The sequence below is a fragment of the Armigeres subalbatus genome, chromosome 1 (assembly GCF_024139115.2).
Source record: "Armigeres subalbatus isolate Guangzhou_Male chromosome 1, GZ_Asu_2, whole genome shotgun sequence".
Classification (NCBI taxonomy): domain Eukaryota; kingdom Metazoa; phylum Arthropoda; class Insecta; order Diptera; family Culicidae; genus Armigeres; species Armigeres subalbatus.
In genome coordinates this window covers 181,051,755-181,073,091 of record NC_085139.1, presented here as the reverse complement: position 1 = coordinate 181,073,091, position 21,337 = coordinate 181,051,755, and the positions used below count along the sequence as shown (strand labels likewise).

The 21,337-nt window shown below is 40.6% G+C and overlaps 1 protein-coding gene across 6 annotated transcripts in view; it reads left to right on the top strand.

Moving 5' to 3' along the window:
* Positions 1–21,337, top strand: part of LOC134205576 (monocarboxylate transporter 12-like) — a 471,854-nt gene that overhangs the window by 258,466 nt on the left and 192,051 nt on the right. Inside the window, exon 1 of one of the 6 annotated variants that reach the window (XM_062680933.1) lies at positions 19,455–19,823. The exons of 4 other annotated variants lie outside the window; for them this stretch is intronic. The gene's annotated coding sequence lies outside the window, so the exon portion shown is untranslated. Of the gene's footprint in view, positions 1–19,454; positions 19,845–21,337 lie in introns of those variants that run through there. One more of the 6 variants, XM_062680935.1, reaches the window with a different exon arrangement.

Genomic DNA, 21,337 nt, shown 5'->3' with positions numbered 1-21,337 from the left:
CTGTTATACCTGATCTCTGAAGTGCGGCATCTCACCCGGATTTAATGACAAAAATCGATACTATGCCGAAAATTGGTCCCATACCTCATTGAAGCCTCAAAAAAATATTTTTTGTTTCTTTCTATGTTTTATGATGAATACCACCATTTATTGCAGGATTCATATTTTTGGCCAAAAATACCTCATTTTTTCCTATTGTGCAATGGCGCGTGGATTTTATGACTGTGAAATGTTTACCATAAATTTTGAACGGCATAAAAATTTATCAATAGAAAATTTCCAAAGGTTCTTATTGCAAGATGAAAAAAATAATGTTTAATTCTTTCATCATCGCAGTTTCGAGGCTTCCATCCTTTTTTTCAATTGTTCATGTAATATACCAAAAAAACTGCCATTATTTTTTTTTTTTGGGAAGACATCCACTTTGAAGTTACAACATTAGTATTTTTATTTGTTTTCACTTGTTTTAAACATATGTCGAATATTTGTTCACATTTCTTATTACATAAGTTTCAAGTTGACAAAGTAAGTCTCATAAGGCAATCGTGTTTGCGCTTTTTCAAATCTACAAGAGTCATGATACTTATTCATGTAACTAAAATTAATCACGGTAAGAAGTATTAGAGAAGCATCTCAGAGACAAAGTGTGTTATTTGGGATGAACTTTAAGCAATTTTAACTCTGCGAGGTTCTTTACATATTTTGCAGATAGTCCTTTATCTTTTTAATCTTTTATTGAGAGAGAAAAGCCTAATATGATCTCGAAAACACTTAGGGGCTGTAAGCTGAACATCACAGAATATTAACTGTTATTTGAAGCATCTTTAATCCGCCAAAACTTTTATGTTTACTTCTTTTAGATTGCAATTGTTCTCTAAATGTAACATACTGCACATTAGTTTGCCTTAGTAAGAAAGGGACGCCCTATAAAGATTTCGTCAAGAGCGCTGGAAATCCACGCTACAACTCTGCACCCATGTGTAAGAAGAGTGTGATTCGTAACCCGACATCCAGCTAGCTACGGTGCATTCTGGAACACATAAATTCTGAATGGATGCTGGTGACTTGATTATGAGATTATGAAACGAAAGATATAATGTTTCGATTAACTTACTGGCTTATGGTATCTCAATTTGTCTCGAATGTTTCTAGATTTAAGAAAAGTAGAGCCGATTGATATATTGAAAACGGCCATCCGTCTCCATTGCATTTGTGCTTTCTACTGTACTTACTGCACTGAAAAACTTTCGGCTCGTTTCCAATGCAAGCAGCGCTACTTGTTCGACCCATAACTCCATCAACCGGGTAGAAAGTGTTCGCCACATTTCATGCTGCTCTGGTGGTGGATAGCGGAATCAGCATTATTGAAGGCAAAAGCTTGATACGAGCTTCGAATCGCAGAGTGGTAAAAATATGTGCCGAGCACGTGGTCAAATGAGGTATTCGTTTATCTCTTCTGCCTTTCTCGTTGCCACTAAAAAATACAGCTTTTTCTGATGCCTCCCAAGGTAGCATTTCTGAATAACTTTATTCAGTCGGCTTCAATAAAAGTGAACTAAATAATATAAAGGGATCCGAAAAGACATGGGATTAGATGTCCGAGTTACAAACGAACAGTTCCGTAGGTCTGGAAAATTTTCCTAAAACCCTACTCAGTGCCGCAAGTACCAAAACTGGTGACATGAAATGAAACCAAGCATTACCACAGGTATGCAATGCACGATTCTCGGCGGTTTTATCTCACGATAGTGATGCCTTGTCCTGTGAGTTAATATTTCAATTAACTGAAATGTGCTGTGTGGCCAATCATAAATCCAATTGAACACTCCCGTCAAAAATTGTATCTCGTTTTATTGTCTCACTCGATTCTTTAGCTTACTTAACGTCAACTTTCCCATCGTTACCCATATTTTTGAAGCCTCTAAGTATTTCAAAAATTGAAAACAAAAACCAAAAAAGGGTGTACGTGTGAACCGGCCTGAAAAATTCACTCGATATGCGTTCCAAATCGAGCAAATGTTAGTCCAATCTTGAAATACAGCTCATTGTTTAGAATATAAGTACCCAGATAAGTACATAGTCAGTGACTACATACCCATATGAAGTGAAATGATTTAACATTTACTAGAAAGCTACCGTAATATGGCTCATGGCACCATAAAGAAATAAAAGAAGTTAATCGAAATCTAATTTGGCAACAGGCTAAGGCGATGGCTGGACATCGCCCAGGATGGGGATCTTTCTCGAGTGAAAGTTCTTACCTACTTATAATAGCCTTAGATTGCTAATGGCGCTTCAAATCTTGTGATCAACATGTTTTATTCAAGACGATAGGGGAAGGATGGTAAATATGCGCCCCTTAAGCAAATCTTTTAATTTGATGGTGATTTCATCCGAAACAATATAGTTTTGAAGTGTTTATCAATAATCTATCAAATCAGTTATTATGTGGTCCAAGAATTTAAAAAAAAAACCAACGATATTACAAGAAAATGATTTTATTCCAAAATAGTGTTTTTCCATTTAAAATAAACGACGCCGGGGAATATGCGCCACCAAAAATGATAAATATGCCCATATTTTCAACTGAAATAGCTACAGTCGTTTGCACAAAATTAGAGACAGTCCTTTACTTTAAGGTAGTCTATGTCTTAGACTGATTGTAATAAGGAGAAAATGTTTTTGGAACTAAAGATAATGCATTGTTGACGAAAATAACAAAAATGCTTGTTAAAGATAAAAAACATATTTAAAATTTTTTTTAATACAGTGTTTTTAACTATGTTTTTCCGTTTGATGTCTTGCAAATTTTAATTGGCTTCAGCCACTCACAATTTTGAGACAAAGTTTGGGTTAATAACCAAGAAAACGTGGTGGCGCATTTTACCCAACCGGCGCAATTCATACTCCCCTACTTTATGTGTCAGACGCATTGGCGGCTCCAGAGCTCTGGTAATGGTGGGGCACCAGCATTTTTGACGTTATTGATTCATTTATAATTTAGTGTCAGTAGTAAGAACTATATTGGGCAAGTGATAAATCAATTGAAAAATCAAATAATACGGTTTCAAATATTACGAAACTTTCATTGCATTTTATCGTCTATGAAATACAACACAAACGTTTTTTTAAGCTTTATTAACGTGTTTTTTTAGTTTAGAAATAAAATGTTGTACTAACACAATGCAACTGTATAATTTATTAGAAAGGTTTCAAGTATTCTTTGGAATGATTTTTTTTTTCAAAACCTTCCAATATGATTTTTTTCATGTTTTCCTTCGGATACCTATTCAGGAATTTCTTTATGAGTTTCCGAACAAATTTCTAACGGAATTTACAAAGGATCTCTTGAAGATATTTCCGACATTTTTCAATTTTCTCAAGAATTACTTTGGAGATAAATCCGGAAGTTCTTTTGGAAATTCGTCAAGACAATTTGGAAATTCAAAGAAGCAATGCTAAGGAAATTTCGAAAATTGCTTTGGAATTTCCTTTACGAATTTCTTTAGAAAATCCTTTAACAAATTTCTTTAGAAATATCTACATAAATTGTTTAAGGGACACCTTCAGAATTTTTTTTGGAAGAAATTCTTCGGAATGTTTTGCAGGAATTTCATTGGAAATTCTTTTAGGAATTTGGTCAAAAAATAATTCCATAATTTCTACAGAATATGTTCTAGGAAATCCTTCAGAAATTCTTCTGAAAACTCCTACCGGAATTCACTCCAGGAATAATTTTAAATAATAATTCCTTTTCACATTCGTCTAGAGCAGCGGTTCTCAACCTTTTTCTTGAGAGGTACTCCTTCAAACTTTAGCATTAATTGAGGTACCCCACATGTTTTTCGTTGGAACTGAAAATAATCGTAACTCTTAGAATATATGAAAAATTGACCTGAAAACTAACGGAATATATGGCTCTCCATAAATAATTTCTGAAATTTTCATTTTCTTTGAAATTCCTCAATTCAAATTAAGTTCATACATCGAGCCCCCTATTGTTTACTATTGAAGGCATCCGAGCGCATTGAAAGGAGGCTTCCGAGCCTCTTGAAAGTTGGATTCCGCGCCTCTTCCGAGCCTTTTGAAGAAAGGCTTCCGAGTTTCTTGAAAGGCGGTTTTCGACCCACTTAAAGGAGGCTTCCGAGCATCTGGAAAGGACGCCTCTGAGTTGCTTGAAAGGAGGCTTCCAAGCCTCTTGGAAAAAGAATTCCGAGCCCCTTGAAGAGAGGGTTCCAAGTCTCTTGAAATAATGTTTTTCAACACCTTCGAGGGAGGCTTCCGAGCATCTTGAAAGTAGGCTTCCGAGCCTCTTGAAAGACCTTACGAGCCATTTCATGAAAGGCCTCCGAAAGGCCACTTAAAAGGAGGCTTCTGAGTATCTTGAAAGGAGGATTTTGAGTATCTTGAAAGGACACTTCTGAGCCCTTTGGAAAGTACGCATCCAAGCCTCTTAAAAAAGAATTACGAGCATCTTGATGGGAGGTTTTCAAGCTCTTGAAAGGAGGCTTCCAAGCCTCATGAAAAGAGTCTTCCGAGCCTATTGAATGGCGGCTTTTAGCCACTTAAAAGAAGGCATTGGAGAATCTTGAATGGACGCTTCCAAGCCTCTTGAAGGATTACATCCGAGCCTCCTAACGGGAGGCCAAGCCTTTTGGAAGGAGGCTTCCAAACCACTCGAAAGGAGGCTTCCGAGCCTCTTGAAAAGGAGACTTCCGAGACATTTTGAAAGAGGTCCGAGTATTTTAAAAGAAGGCTTCCAAGCTTATGGAAAAGAGGCTTTCAAGCCTCTTGAAAGGAAGCTTTCGAGCTTTTCATAAGAGCCCGAGTAGTACACTTGTCATACAGTTTCTGTAACTCATATACGACCAAATCGAGTCACATAAGTGCTGCTACAACCAAAGTAGTAAGGTTTGTGCTGCTAAGGCTTTAAGGGAGGGCTTCTGAGCCGCTTGAAAGTGTGGTTCCGAGCCTTTCAAAAGAAGGCTTTCGAGCCTGTTGAAAAATGCCTTCCGATATCTTTGAAAAGATCCTTGCGAGGCTTTTAAAAGAAGCAGAAAAAACAAGAAAGTTTATAGAAAAAAGCTTAAAAGAAGGAGTCCAGGCCTCTTGAAAGAAAGTTTCCGAGCCTCTTAAAATGAGGATTCCGGGTCACTTGAAATGAGGCTTCCGGGCCCCTTGAAAAAAAGCTTCTGAACCTTTTAAAAGGAGTCCTCTGAACTGCTTGGAAAGAGGTGTAGAAGGGTGCTTCCAATTTTCTTGCAACGAAGCAGCTGAGCTTTTCGGGAATGGCTTTCCATCATGTCTCTCAAATGGAGGCTTCTGAATCTGTAACTCTTGATTTTAGTTAAGAATCATTGTGCCGACAAGTCCCTTCGTCACGACAACACTGCCTACTGTAGTACTACGACCGACTCTGCTATAGTGAGTGATCGATGAAATGTCAGCTGTCATGATAAAGCTAAATTGAAAGGCCGAATGAAAGCTGAAGCAACAAAGCAAATAGTTTCTAAAATATTGAATTCGATAAATAATCTTGGAGAATTATCTCTATAATTACGGTGAATATATATTCAACTTGATCAAAGTGTATTCTAGAATTTACTAAGTTGAAACCCTTTATACTTTTACAGTAGATACGTGATCAGCTATACAGTTCAATCAATTTCAACCGTTCATATAAATGCGTTATATTTCTCGATTTATAAGTGAGGTTGATTAGAATTACATCTATTAAATCATTAATTATAGTGATCTGAATTTATAGAAAGAACAGTTGTAACACAGGGACAGTTAAATTCAACGCCATCCTTGGCTCATGTATGGGTCACCAAATATGTAAGTAAAGGCACAGAATACCCAATAAAAGCGACCTCATTGTTCTAGCTTAAAGCACACACACACACACAATAAACAGTGTTGATAAATAGAGTGGTGGCAGATCCAACAAACTTTAAGATATTTGCGGTTGTTGTTGATCAAGAATGGAGAATCGGGAAAATCTCGCGTTCCAACCTACCAATGCACCGCGGAACTGTCAATCTTGCGATCGTCCTGACGTGGCAGAAAGCGAGATGGTCCAGTGCAGCGTATGTAAGCAATGGGAGCACTTCGGATGTGCGGGCGTTGGCGAGGAGATTAAACATGTGAATGTCAGGAATGTCTGTAGGCAATGTGCTACCAACCAGGGAACCTCAACCGGAGGTGCTCTGCAAGTACCTGTTGAAGATAAGCGGAAATCCAAAGGATCGAAGGCGAGCTCCAAAGCAGCATCGAAAAAAGGGAAAACGCCCCTTGACCCACCGAAAAGTATCAGTTCCAGCATCCGCGCCAAGCTACTAGAAGAAGAACTGCGGCTTATCGAAGAGGAACGGCAGTTAAAGGAGTTGGAGCTACAAGAGCAGGAAGACATTAAACAACGGCAGCTAATTGAGGAAGAGCGTAGATTGGAAGAAAAACGACGACTCGCAGAAGAGGAGAGCAACATTCGTGAGCAAAAATTGCAAGAAGAACTAGCACTAAAAAGAAAGTAGATGCAAATTCGCAAGGAATCCTTTGAGAAACGGCAGGCAGCCTCGGCAAGTTTCAGAGGTAGTTCAATCGGAGACTCGAATGAAAAGGTGAACAAGTGGCTGAATTCACAAAACAATGTTTGAGGATCCATAGAGGAACTGGAAGGCGACGGCAACGATGAGGAACGATCTGCCGATCATGACCCCAGAATGGTTCCGACAAAAGATATTTTAGTTACTAGATAAAGATTGTCGCTGTCGATGTTGTCCGGTACATCTTTTGCTGGCGAGGATAGGGGGGCTAAATGTCAAAGAAGGAAAATCCATACGATTTGACAGCTTGGTACCCAACATGTTCCGGACAGCAGAACAAAGGGACCCGAAGCGACAATCTTTATCTAGTAACTAAAATATCCTTTGTTCCGATGGACCCAACAAACGTGGACCCCAAGCTTGCAGCACTTTCGATCGTGCCAGACTCCAACAGACTTTTCTATCCAGTTGCTCAATCAGCGCAAAATTTGCCAAGCCCTCAAAGAGCTGTGCCAACTCACATGCTCACTCAAGTGCAGATCGCCGCGAGGCAAGTACTGGGAAAGGATCTTCCGGCATTCGGCGGAAAACCAGAGGAGTGGCCAATATTTATAAGCAACTTCGAGCAATCCACGGTCACCTGCGGATACACCGATGCGGAAAATCTTGTCCGGCTCCAACGGTCTTTGAAAGGAGTTGCTCTTGAATCTGTACGAAGTCGTCTTCTGCTACCAGCAAGTGTGCCGCACGTCATAAAGACCCTGCGCACACTATACGTCATAAAGACCCTGCGCACACTATCGGTGCAAAACCTCGTAGATCATCTTAAAGCGGCAGGGCAAATCGATCATCTCTCAAATCCAGCTCTTATGCAGGAACTTATAGAGAAATTACCTGGATCAATGCGGCTAGACTGGGCAATTTACAAAAACAAAAATCTGCCAGCAAACCTTGAGACTTTCGGCGAGTTCATGTCTGGATTAGTAACGGCAGCGAGCGAAGTTTCATTTGAACTTCCAGAGGTAGGCGCGTCAGCAAGAAGCGACAAACGAAGATCAAAAGAAACTGTGAGTGTTCATGCACACACTGCTGAACGGAATCCTTCATCAGTAACTGGTGGTTCGTCTGTAAACAACAGTATGAAAACAGGAAAGCCATGCGTAGCATGTGGACGGAGTGGACATCGAGTGGCAGAATGTCATCAGTTTAAGGGCGCTACTTTAGATGAAAGGTGGAAGTTGGTCAAACAACAAAATTTGTGTCGAACTTGCCTTAACAGTCATGGAAAATGGCCCTGTCGCTCCTGGAATGGTTGTGGAACTGAAGGATGTCGGCAGAAACACCATACACTTCTCCACACATTCTCCCCTCTCAGGAAAACGTTGGTATGTCAGCCAGTCACGTGACCTCAGAGGACTTGAAGTGGCCTTTATTCCGCATTGTTCCTGTAGTCCTGTTCAGCAACAGTGCCACTGAAACAATATTTGCATTCATCGATGAGGCTCTTCTTACACTCTGTTAGAAGAATCAGTTGCACATCAATGAATCGCCTGCTTTGAGCATACTTACAGCGGCACACTAGGAGTTAACTTTCTGAAATCAGTATGGCGAAAGGCATCTAAGGCTCGATTTCTCAAAATTAAGCAGCTTGATCGAAAAAATATTTGGTAGGCGTAGTAGCGGACACCTTCCTACACTATTGGTACCAAATATTTTTTCGTGAAAAGTTCCTACTTTTGAGAAATCCCGCTTTAGATGTCTTTCGCCATACAAATTTCTGGCGGTTAACTCATGCTGGCTATTTTGCGCATATACTATAGCGCCTGTATGTGGCAGCGGCGAGTAGGAAATCAGCCACTGCCAATAATTCATTAGGAGCTAAAGGACAGCACGAACCACTCACACTGCAATGGACTGGCAATGTGAAGCGTAAGGAAACAAAATCACAGCGTTTACAGCTTGATATCTCAGGTGAAGATGGTGTATCTCATTACACGTTAATTGATGTTCGAACAGTTAGCAGACTTGTACTGCCCTCTCAATCGCTCAACTATCGAGACCTGGCGAACCAATTCCCCATCTACGAGGTCTCCCCCTTAAAGACTACGAGCTTGGTCAACCTAAATTGCTGATAGGTCTGGACAATTTGAGACTGTGCGCCCCGCTCAAACTGCGAGAGGGAGGGTTAACAGATCCAATCGGTGCTAAATGTAGACTGGGGTGGAGCATTTACGGTTGTATACCCAAGCGCTCCTCTCCAACGGCTATCGTCAACTTTCATGTTGGAACAGTATCTGATCCCGACCGAGAATTAAACAAGCAACTACGCGACTATTTCACACTGGAGAATGTAGGAACTTCAAACCTACATGAGGTTCCGGAATCGGATGAAGAACAACGAGCGAAACGACTATTGGTAACCACGACAAGGCGTATTCCAAATGGAACGGGATATGAAACTGGACTATTATGGAGAACAGATTGTCCGAGCTTCCCTGATAGTTACCCTATGGCGTTACGTCGGTTGGAGGCTCTAGAGCGAAAGCTTCAGAAGGAACCGATGCTAGAGCGACGTGTTCGAGAACAAATTTCGGAGTACGAACGTAAAGGATACGCACACAAAGCAAATTTGGAAGAATTGACCTCCGTCTGTCCTAATCAGGTTTGGTACCTGCCATTGGGGGTCATCGTTAATCCAAAGAAGCCTGGGAAAGTGCGGCTAATCTGGGACGCAGCAGCGAAAGTTGGCAACGTCTCTTTCAACTCTAATCTTCTCAAGGGCCCTGACCTGCTGTCACCCCTTCCGAAAATTCTCTATCAGTTCCGCCAATTTCCCGTCGCTATATGCGGTGATTTGATGGAAATGTTCCATCAAATAAAAATTCGAGCCCCCGATTGTCAGTCACAAAGGTTTTTATTTCGTGACAATCCCTCCGAGCATCCCAATGTGTACGTGATGGCAGTTGCTACGTTTGGCTCAACGTGTTCTCCAGCTTCTGCACAGTATATCAAGAACCTTAATGCAGAAGAGTGCTCCAAGGAGTTTCCTCGAGCCGCTCTAGCTATAAAGAACAAACACTACGTAGATGACTACCTAGACAGTTTTCGAACAATCAAGGAAGCCATCGAAGTAGTTAACGAAGTGAAGTTAGTACATTCACTGGGTGGATTCACTCTCCGGCACTTCCTATCAAACGATGCCGAAGTTCTGGAGGGTATCTGTGCAACTCCAACGCTAGAACCGAAAAGCATGGATCTTGAACGAGGTGACAAGTCGGAATCGGTGCTTGGCATAAAGTGGATTCCTCGTGACGATGTGTTTGTGTACACGCTTGGACTCAGAGAAGATCTTGAGTACATAATTGCAAAGGATCACATTCCCACAAAAAGAGAGATTGCCCGTGTATTAATGAGTCTGTTTGACCCCTTTGGGTTCATCGCCTTCTTCCTTGTGCATGGCAAAATTTTATTGCAAGATACTTGAGCAAAAGGTATTGAGTGGGATCAAAGGATACCAGATGATATCAACGCACGCTGGCAGCAATGGTCAAACCTCTTTCAACAACTAGACAACCTTCGCATCCCCCGACGCCATTTCCGTACCCCTATCCCGGAAAGTTTTAGCGGACTCCATCTATTCGTCGACGCCAGCGAATCCGCTTATGCTTGCGCTGTATATTTTCGCTTGGAGACAGACACGGGTACCCAAGTATCACTTGTTGGAGCAAAAACTAAAGTAGCTCCGTTGAAAACGCTTTCGATTCCCAGACTAGAACTAAAGGCAGCCGTCTTAGGAGTTCGTCTACTTAACACTATCCAAAACCAACACGAGTTCCCAATTTGTCGCCGCTACTGCTGGAGTGATTCTGGAACAGTGCTCGCCTGGATTCGTTCCGATGATCACCGACGATTCCATAAATTCGTCGGTGTCCGAATTGGTGAGATCTTGACGTCCACGATGCCTTCAGAATGGAAATGGGTTCCAACGAAGCTCAACGTCGCCGATTTAGCTACGAAGTGGGGTACCGGTCCACAACTAACCATGGACAATACTTGGTTCCAAGGACCATTTTTCATCCACGACTCGGAGGATAAATGGCCACGGCAGCGACCGAGCCTTCCGACAGTAGAAGAACTTCGACCGGCCCACTTGCATTTAGTCTATTTCGAACCACTGATAAACTTCGCACGATTTAGCAGCTGGACCAAATTACATCGTTCAGCAGCATACGTCCTACGTTTTGTCAACAACGTTCGGCGGAAGAAACAAGGACACCGATTAGAGCTGGGCGTACTCAACAGCGAGGAATTGCGCCGAGCAGAAGAAATGCTATGGAGGTCGGCACAACTCGAGACATATCCAAATGAAATGAACATTCTCAAATCATCGCAAGGTTCACCTGAACGCCATCACAATGCGGTGGAGAAATCCAGCGATCTCTATTCGAAGTGGCCCTTTCTTGATTATGAAGGAGTCCTGCGAACTCGCGGAAGGATCGAAGCTGCACCGTACACTACAACAGAAGCTAAGTTCCCCGTGATTCTTCCAAAGCGGCATGCAGTAACTTTTCTGATTGTTGACTGGTACCATCGCTACTACCGTCATGCCAATCGCGAAACTATCGTGAACGAGATCCGGCAGCGCTTCGACATCCCGACACTGAGACGACTACTTTTTTTTTTCTTCCTAAATAATGGAGGGAGAATCTGCTCAACAGACATCCTGGGTTGACCAGGAAGTGCGGGGTTAGGGATCACCGAGGAGGCAGGACTACATCCCCGACCCGCTAAACCGTTTCCATTGCCGCCAAGCCCATAGTCCCTTCGGTACAACCAGAAAGTAATGCTTCAAAGGGGGGCAGTGCACAACGCACCCTCGAGGTTAGCTGCGTGTCCTTGCAGCACCGAACATCGTAACTCGCTTTTTTAGAAGAACACAATGGTATCGTGCCAGCGCGTTGCCGGCTTTCCAGGTGGCCTTACCACGCCCTATGTCCTCGGAAGGTGGGAAGGGTCGACTTCGCGCCTGCTTCCCTCTGCACGACTGGTATCAAGAATGATGATGCCGCGTGCACCCCAAATTGACCTTTCTGCGATAGGGCCTATTCGCCAGCACACAGAGGGACTTGCCGACGCGAGGCCTACGCCTGCCCCAGCCTTGACGAGGACCCCTTTCCGTCCCCGGGCTCGGAACCCGCCCGGTTGACCGACGCCGCGAAAGCGACGATACCATGTTGTTCTTCGCGCGGCCACTTGTTCGATAAAAGGATCGAGTTCGACCACAGAGCATGACCACCGGTATGACCCATGAAGCCGACTCCGATTCCTTGGACCACCTCTTATTTGCGCCTGAACTAGCCATCCTTGAGTCCACGCGCCACCTTCTGTGTAGCTCCGAGACGATTTGGGCGATAGCCGATAAAACGGCGTTGAAGCCAACTTCATCTTTACACATCCTCCGAACTAGGTTGTCCGGGGTAGTGTCCAGACCACATGTGGCAAGCATGTGGTCACGCATTGCGCGAAAACGTGAGCACACGAACAACACGTGTTCCGCCGTTTCCTCCAAACCTGCGCACACCAAACACTCGGGCGAGGCCGAGCAAGCCAGCTGCGTTACCTGCACTGTGATTTTGCAGCACGCTTAAACGCCGGGCACATCGAACCCCCCATGGGGTGCTTGCTGTTCACAGCTTTGCTGGAACAAATCAAACAGTTGGGAGGGTTCGTGCAGCATTGTGCCTTATGTCCCTCCAATCCGCAGCGTCGGCAGAGATTGCTTCTGTCAGGGCCTTTGCAGTCCCATTGCTTGTGCTCCGGTTCCAGGCACTTGAAGCAAACTTCGGGTTGCTCGTATATGCGCACAGGGCATAACGACCATCCCACCTTGACGCTTCCTAACTTGACTACCTACTGGATAAAGTAATGAACGATTGTGTCTGGTGTCGAATAATGAAAGCTGCCCCGAATCCACCTATAATGGCTCCACTCCCTGAAATATGTCTGACAGCTTTCATTCAACCATTTACGCTCACCAGGTTGGATTATTTCGGTCCGATACTGGTGAAAATGAACCGAAGTAACGTTAAAAGGTGGGTAGCTCTCTTTACCTGTCTTACTACTAGAGCAATTCACTTAGAGACGGTGCATTCATTGAGTACGGAGTCGTGTATCATGGCTGTTCAACGATTTGTCTTTCGTAGAGGCCTACCAAGAGAGTTCTGGACCGACAATGCTACATGTTTCCAGGGCACGAGTAATAAGCTCAAGATGATCTCCGAAGCTACAAGGAAGGCCTTAGCGGAAAAGTTTACTACATCCTATACAACATGGAAGTTCATCCCACCTGTAGCATCACATATGGGGGGAGTATGGGAGAGACTCGTACGCTCAGTGAAAGTAGCTATTAGTACGATCACAGATTCTCCACGCAGACCCGATGACGAAACACTGGAAACAGTTCTACTGGAAGCAGAGGCAATGATTAATTCTAGACCTCTCACACTTACGTCCCATTGGAGTCTGCGGACCAGGAAGCCTTGATACCGAACCATTTTTTACTGGGAAGAGCGGCAGTGAAGTGGGCTGTTCTGGACGTCTCAGATAAGTGTAAACAAGAAGAAGTTCCAGAGTCTAAGCTAGGTTTACGGGCGGGGGTATGTGCCGACAAGTCCCCTCGTCACGACAACACTGCCTACTGTAGTACTACGACCGACTCTGCTATAGTGAGTGATCGATGAAATGTCAGCTGTCATGATAAAGCTAAATTGAAAGGCCGAATGAAAGCTGAAGCAACAAAGCAAGTAGTTTCTAAAATATTGAATTCGATAAATAATCTTGGAGAATTATCTCTATAATTACGGTGAATATATATTCAACTTGATCAAAGTGTATTCTAGAATTTACTGAGTTGAAACCTTTTATACTTTTACAGTAGATACGCGATCAGCTATACAGTTCAATCAAGTTCAACCGTTCATATAAATGCGTTATATTTCTCGATTTGTAAGTGAGGTTGATTAGACTTACATCTATTAAATCATTAATTATAGTGAATTGAATTTATAGAAAGAACGGTTGTAACACAGGGACAGTTAAATTCAACGCCATCCTTGGCTCATGTATGGGTCACCAAATATGTAAGTAGCATTAAGTAAAGGCACAGAATACCCAATAAAAGCGACCTCATTGTTCTAGCTTAAAGCACACACACACAAAATAAACAGTGTTGCTAAATAGAGTGGTGGCAGATCCAACAATCATATTCTTAATATATTATTCAACATGCAGTTTTGATCAGGTAGATTGCACAGAAGATTTTGAAAATTCGTTTATTCGAGGTTTTGCCCTTTTGATCTTTGGTCCCAAAGCCCTCTATCCATTGTACTGGTTGTAGAGGGCAGGGTTTAATAGGCCATGATTTACATATCGCCATGCATATTATGTACAAGACAAAGTTTTGAAATAAAAAAATACAAAATTATCAAAACTTTATCAATAATTTTTGAATCAAATTGTATAATTCATCCGCCATTACGCATTTTTGTCCAAGGTACCCCCTGGACCCGGCGAAGGTACCCCCAGGGGTACATGTACCCCAGGTTGAGAACCGCTGGTCTAGAGAATCCTTCGGATAATTCTCTCGAAAGGATTTTGTAAATATGTCCGAAAATACTTTCGAAACTTCCTCCAGGGAATCTTCCGGAAATCCTTTCAATTAAACCCAAGATTAAACCATATAAATTTTTTCCCGAAATTCCAGGAATTATTCCGGAAATTATAATGAACGACTTTTTTTCGAAAATTTATTAAAGAATAAAATAGGAAATACAAAAGGAATCTGGTAGAGAATCTGGCGAAATAATACCTGAAGGAAAATCCAAAGGTAAACTTGGAAGACTGCACAGAAAAAGAGAATTTTGGAAATTCCTTCAGGAAATTCCTGAAAGAAATTCTGATGGAATTACGGGAGCCGAGAGTATTTAATTTCTGGTGGAATACCTGGAATTCTTAGACAATTTTTTAAGCAAATATCAAATGAATTACTTGAAGAATTTTTGAAAGTATTTGTAGATTGTTTTGCGGAGGATTCTTGAAGAAACTTCTGAGGGAGAGTGAAGAAATTTACGATGGTATTTCTGGAGGAATTTTTGAAGGTATGCCTGAAAAAGTTTTTGGATGATTAACCGAATTGATTCCTGAGGATATTTTTTTCGGAAAAAATGTCTGGAGGATTTTCCAAACGAACTTTTGAATAAATTTATGAAATATCACCTGGATGATTACTGGAGAAATTTCGACATGAAATTCCGGAAATAAATTCCCAATGATGACGGATCGACCGCAATCCCGATATGTTTGGTTTTATTTGGCTAGTCTTAATTCCAGTTTTAAAACAGGGTTTTTTTACTACTGTTCGAATTATCGAAGGAATTCCCGGTGAAGTTCCAAGCAGAATTTCCAAAGAAATGCCTTAAGATGTTCCTGAACGAATTCTTGTTGGAGATTCTGAAGTAATTTCCAAAGGACTTCCTGTAGAAATTTAGAGAATCGTATTAAAAGTTTCAATAGGTATTTGTTTGGAAATTCCATTGAATTTTTTTTCAAGTTCCTTCATCCTTTAGATTTTTTTTTAATTCTTGTTTAAAATCTATTCAGGTTATTCTTCGGAAATTCCTTCAAGAATTCATGGCGTAATTTTCTTAATTATTCCTGGAAAGAATTCCTGAAGTGAGAAGAATTTCTGAAGGATTTTCAGAAGAAAAAAATATCAAAGAAAATCCTGAAAATATTTCAGAATGAATTCACGAACAAACCAAAGGAAAACCTGAAAGATTTTGAGAAAGATTTTGCAAATGTATTTCCGAAGGAATTTCTGATAGAATGATCGGAAACATTACATTTTTGTCTCAACCTTACATTTTTGTATTATTTTTATATAGTATCTGTATAAAAAGCTTACATTTCTTGTATTAAAACCTTGCAGAATTGTATATGCCAAGATTTTATACAATAATTATCAGATTTGTTTTTTGTGTAGAAAAAAAGATGATAAAACTACGAAGTTTAGTACAAATTGAATAAAGACAACATCTTGAAAATCGCTCATGGTTACAAACAAAGCCCACACTCATTCAAACTAATGTAGTGAAAAGATTTGTTTTTTTTTTCAATAAAACAAGCATTTATTCGACAATTTTTTTGTTTATTTGAATTTACTTGAATATTACTAATTACATAAGGCATTGCGGCACTACAAATCATGTAATACATAGATATAATAGATCGAATGTTGACATAAACCAATATTGAATTTAAATGGCACACAAGAACCAAATTGTAGTCATTGCATCAATAAAGGTAAACCAAACAGCTCTACCCAGTAACGGCTACTTAAATTTAATTTACCAATAATCGATTTTGCCATATCTGGCAAAAAAACAAAAGCGCATAAATATGTTCGTGTCCCGCCTCCCTGCTGATTCATCTGACCGTGCAAATATTGCAGTGCAATGGTTGACCGCCCAAAAATCGTCATTGAAGGAAACAAAATAGCTGCACGATTTTGCATTGTTTTCTTAAATTTCCTACATCTCCTTTGCCATGCGAAGCAAAATAAAGCGGCGTGACTTTTGCCCTAAGGGCAAAAGCCGCAAGAATCTGGCAAATTGTTTAATTGAAAAAGTTATGCGACCTCGATAATTACTTTGTGCCTTTTCGGACGGCCACCACAGAAATTCCGGCATCCCGCCGACAACAGACGAAAGGCCGCAACGTACGCAATTCCCGCGGCCCGCGTTCGAACGGGTAGCAGAATGAATGCTCAATAAATTTTCCACGTGATTCCTAAATTTTCAAGACATGGAACAGATCTGTTGCATTACAAGTATCGATCCATATCACGGATTTCCTGCCTTGAATTGTTGCTTGATAAAACTTTTAGAATTGATCAGTTTGTCGTAATTTCTTCGTTTCTGCATTGAAGAAGAGTAGTTATGAGGATTAGAGCAGAGGGATTATGCTCACTTTTCATGTAAATTAAGCCGTTGTATTCGCCCGTATTTCTAAATTCACAAGATGTGCTCTGTATTTATTATGGAACGTATATGTTTAGATCATTCGATTGTGTTGAAAATATGGTGAAAGAGCAACTGGCGGGAAATATTTCTTCTTACCAAGTGGCTTAAATGTTCGAAGTTACTTCGTTCCCTCCCTGCATGAACCTAAATAGCACGAACGTGACAGCTGCCTTCCAAAATGATTTTCGAGGTGTTTACTTTTGATATTTAGGGTCACTTTTAGGAATGGAAAATGGTTGCCACTGCCTCGAAATAATTCAGGTAAGCCGTTGGAGAATATTTGATGTACTTCAATTAACGATTTAAGGAGAAAGACTATATGTATTATTATGCGGCACACCTCTCTAAAAAGTATTACACCATTTCGGGGAAGAGCCAGCCTCGGGCTGAAAGTCTCCCTTATAAAGACAATAAAAAAACCCAGAATAATCCACCTAGCGGTGATGGTGTCTTTCGCGTGTATTATAAAACAAGAAAACACATAAGAGAGGTCAAAATTGGATTTTAGGGAGATAGTTTCAGTTATTTTCATCAATTCACATTTATTTGCGTTCATGTGAATGCATTGCAGCAGTATAGAAAAAAAACCCAAATCAATCCACTTAGCGTTGCACTATGGCCCAGGAAACAGATTTACGCGGAAAGATGAATTTCACGCCAAAACTATATTTTTTAGAAAAAAATTTTGTTCTACAAAATTGTTCGAAATAGTAAGGCCATCATTATGGTTCTACCGAAAAATAGGGTGGCTCATCATATAAAAAAATAGAAAATATATTTTTTATTTCTTGGAATATTGACATGTTATGTTTTACAAAGTTGTAGCGCAGCTTATTCCAATCAATTTAGCTAGAAAAAATTTTTTGTAGCTCATAAATGGGCTGATTTAGAGCAAATTTACCTAATTGGATTAGGGTGTACCTCAAAATATTTTTATCTACTTTTTTTTGTTTTATATTTCTCGAAAAAAGTCATGTTCAGGTGACTTTTAGAGCTCAAAAAAATGCATCTTTTTATTGGTAAATATGGTCAATATCTTTTTCCTATAAAAAGTTACAATCGTTTTTCTGTCAAAATAACATTTTTTTCATAAGTTGATATCTCCGGTTAGGGCAGACCAAAAAAATATATTCACACGGCATCTGAAAGAGGAACTCATATTCTTTATTGTGTCAAAAATTAGGATATCTTATTTTTTATCTCAAGTTTAACCAATTTCACTAAAATCATGTTTTTCAAATAAATTGATTTAACTCGACAACGGAAGAAGATACAGACGATATTCTTATAGCAAAACACGCGTTTTAAAATCGTTGGTGGTGCCTTTCTCGCGCATTAAAAAAATAAGAAAATTACATAAGAGAGGTCGAAATAGCACTTTAGCGGGATAGATTTTACTTTTTCCATCAATTTATATCCATTTGCGGTTATTTGAATACATTGCTGCTATCTTTGAATAAAAATTTTTTTTCGCTTTTGAAATTTGCAAAAAAAAAAGTTTTTTTAATAACTTTGGAACGCAATGACCAATCGGGCCAATTTTTAATAGGAAACAATCAGACCGCAACCCGCATCGATTGCAACTTGTTGCGAGCAAATCGGATAATGTTAAGTACAAAAAAGTGTGTCTCACATTTTTGTACACACACACACATACAGACATCACCTCAATTCGTCGAGCTGAGTCGATTGGTATATAACACTATGGGTCTCCGAGCCTTCTATTAAAAGTTCAGTTTTGGAGTGATCCTATAGCCTTTACGTATACTTTGTATACAAGAAAGGCAACGATTGGGAAAAACAATTTTTTTTAAATATCTCCGGAACGCAATGGTCAATTAGGCCAATTTTCAATAAAATTAGGAAGGATTCTGCGTCGAATGCAACTTGTTGCAAGTAAATCGGATAAGACTAAGTACATAAAAGTGTGTTTCACATTTTTTTGTACACACACACATACATACATACATACAGACATCACCTCAATTCGTCGAGCTGAGTCGATTGGTATACAACACTATGGGTCTCCGAGCCGTCTATCAAAACATAGGTTTGGAGTGATCCTATATCCTTTACGTATACAGTCAAACCTCCATAAGTCGATATTGAAGGGACCATCGACTCATAGAAATATCGAGGTGTGGAGTAGAAAATCCTTGGAAAGCTGTTTGAAGGGACCATCACAGTAACCAAGAAAATAATTTTTAATATGGCATAATTTGCCTCCATGAGTCGATATCGAGTCATAGAACATCGACTCATGGAGGTTTGACTGTACTTAGTATACGCGAAAGGCAAAAATATTACTCCATTTATGCTATATTTGATTACGGTTATCTATTTTGCCATTGATAAAAGTGTTCCTGCTTCTGTTTTAGCAACATTCAACAATCAGGCCTCCGCAAATCAGTTAAAGACAAGCCATACCAAGCTTTCAATTATGTATCAAGCTTCCTACACCCAAATGTACCCATCTTGTAGCCGTTTCTTATCCATGCAAAAAGCGCAACACCAAAAACGAAAACGAAAACAAATAAAAATCACCCCAGCAAAATCTTTACTTCACTCCCAACGACGACGAAGAGAGTGAGAAACATTTTGGCTTTGCGAATCTCAAGAAGGATGCTGTAGTTGCTGCTATGACGACGACGACAACAACCACCCGGGCCAGGCAGCGGGTCCATAGCACAACAGACGTGTATCAGACAGCGTCGCTGTCGGTGAGGCCTGCTCCAGCCTCATCAGCCATGTGGGGAGTAAAAGAGAGCCTTTAACAGAAGACGGGACCGACTCCGGGAGGTCTCAGGTGGAGCTCGCGCGCTTTGGGGTTGGCTGGCTGTTCGATTGGAGCATTCCCTTTAGCCCGGCTGAGCCTGTATTGACTGACGACCACAACAACTGATTGGAGGCAGAGGCGAAAAACTGGATGGGAGTCGAGAAGGGCGCGGTAGAGTCGGCAGGGAAAGTTTTGGTTCGCTATTTCGATTGGAACCGGAGAAAAAAAGCAGCCGCCACAGCCGGACGGGCAGTACGTAAATGACTCTCCTCGTCTATGGACGCGCAACATGTTTTCTGAGATTCGGTGCGTGCTTTCGGTTGCGTCACGCCGCGTATCACGCGGACATCAGATCGGTACCGAGAACGAGTTTTCTGGTCGCATTACATCGATGATGCAGTTGTGGTCGTCGGTCCCATAGCCGTACGTTCGGTGAAGTGCTGGGTTAGAATGCTGTAAATTGCAGTGTGCAATGTGAAATGGTTTAAATAGAGCAACGCTGACCAGCGGAGCGGTACAGTTGACCAGTGAAGACTTGTGGCATCGGGAGGGAATGATCCGGATTGTTAAATAATCTCAACAAATGATTGTACGTCAGCATTTGTTCGGCAAATGCAAAAATGTGACAAAAATAAGCGCGGTCATAGATTATATGCATTGAGCATGATTTAGTGGGATACCAGGAGTCGAAAATTTTAAATCAGTATGTAATGAATCGAAAGTAGTAGCTGGTATATAAAGTGGAATTTGTAGAAAAAAAGAAACATTTTGTAAAAAAAAATAGTAGTGATTTGAGAGGACTGTATCTGGGGTGCCGTTACCAGCCACTTCTTCTAATTCATTGACTAATGTTGCACAATAATCAGGCATTGTATCAAATTCTATGTGTCTCATTTTTTCTTTTCTTTTCTTGATGAGCTGTTATAAAAATGCTGTCATTTTGCTTTATGGAATTCATAAGACGAAATCATAGAATTTATTTCGCTTATGGTTTTATGATAGGTTGCTGTTTCAAAAAACAACATCACCACTACGGATTTGCTGAATAGCGATGCACAATTTCAATCATTTTCCAGAAATTAAACTTAATTAGTATGTATGTATTGATACCCGAGCAAAGGAAAATAAAAAATATAACATATTTAGCTATCTGATTATCAACGATTTTAGGCTGAACTAACAGCCAACGTAACAAAAAATGATAACATAATTTTGTTCCATTGATATTGCGAAAATAACAAATCAGTTATTCGTGAGTGCTAGATGATAACACTTTATCTTATGCATGATATTCAATTAAATAACAGGATTTGTTATCACTTTGCTGTCAGCCGACACTGTTTTACCGACCAAAATATTAGGTTCTGTTATATCGACACTGTTCGGCATTGAAAAAGGGATTGGTTGATAAAGGGAATCGAACTTGGATCGAGTGATTGTAGGTCAACATCGATGTCTACTCAACCAATGTGAACTGTTGGAAGGAGTCAGTAGAACAAAAGTAGAAATTAATTCGGTAGCAGGATTAATTAAATAGAACTAATACAGGATCATGGTAGCAGTTTCGAATAAGGACCAAAAACCATTGCAAAAAATCTAAACTGCAAAAAATTCGCCGTCATTATAAGCCTGAGGAAGGACGATTTCAATGCTCCCTTTCTTGAATTTCACGACTGTGACAGAAAGGAATCCTCTGATAGGAAAACGTTCCTTCAATATATAACCATGAATTAAAACAATTAAGTTATCAATCATTTGGATTGCAGAAAGCATTCTCGTCAGGATTACCTTAAGGAGACGACAATAGGGTGGGGTGCACTGTGGAAAAGAAGGAGGGGAATTTAGTTTAACTTTTGAACCCATTGACCGATGTCCACCAAATTCGGAACACATAATCTTTGTCTAGGATGCTAGGAGCTAGGATGCTCGATAGGGGG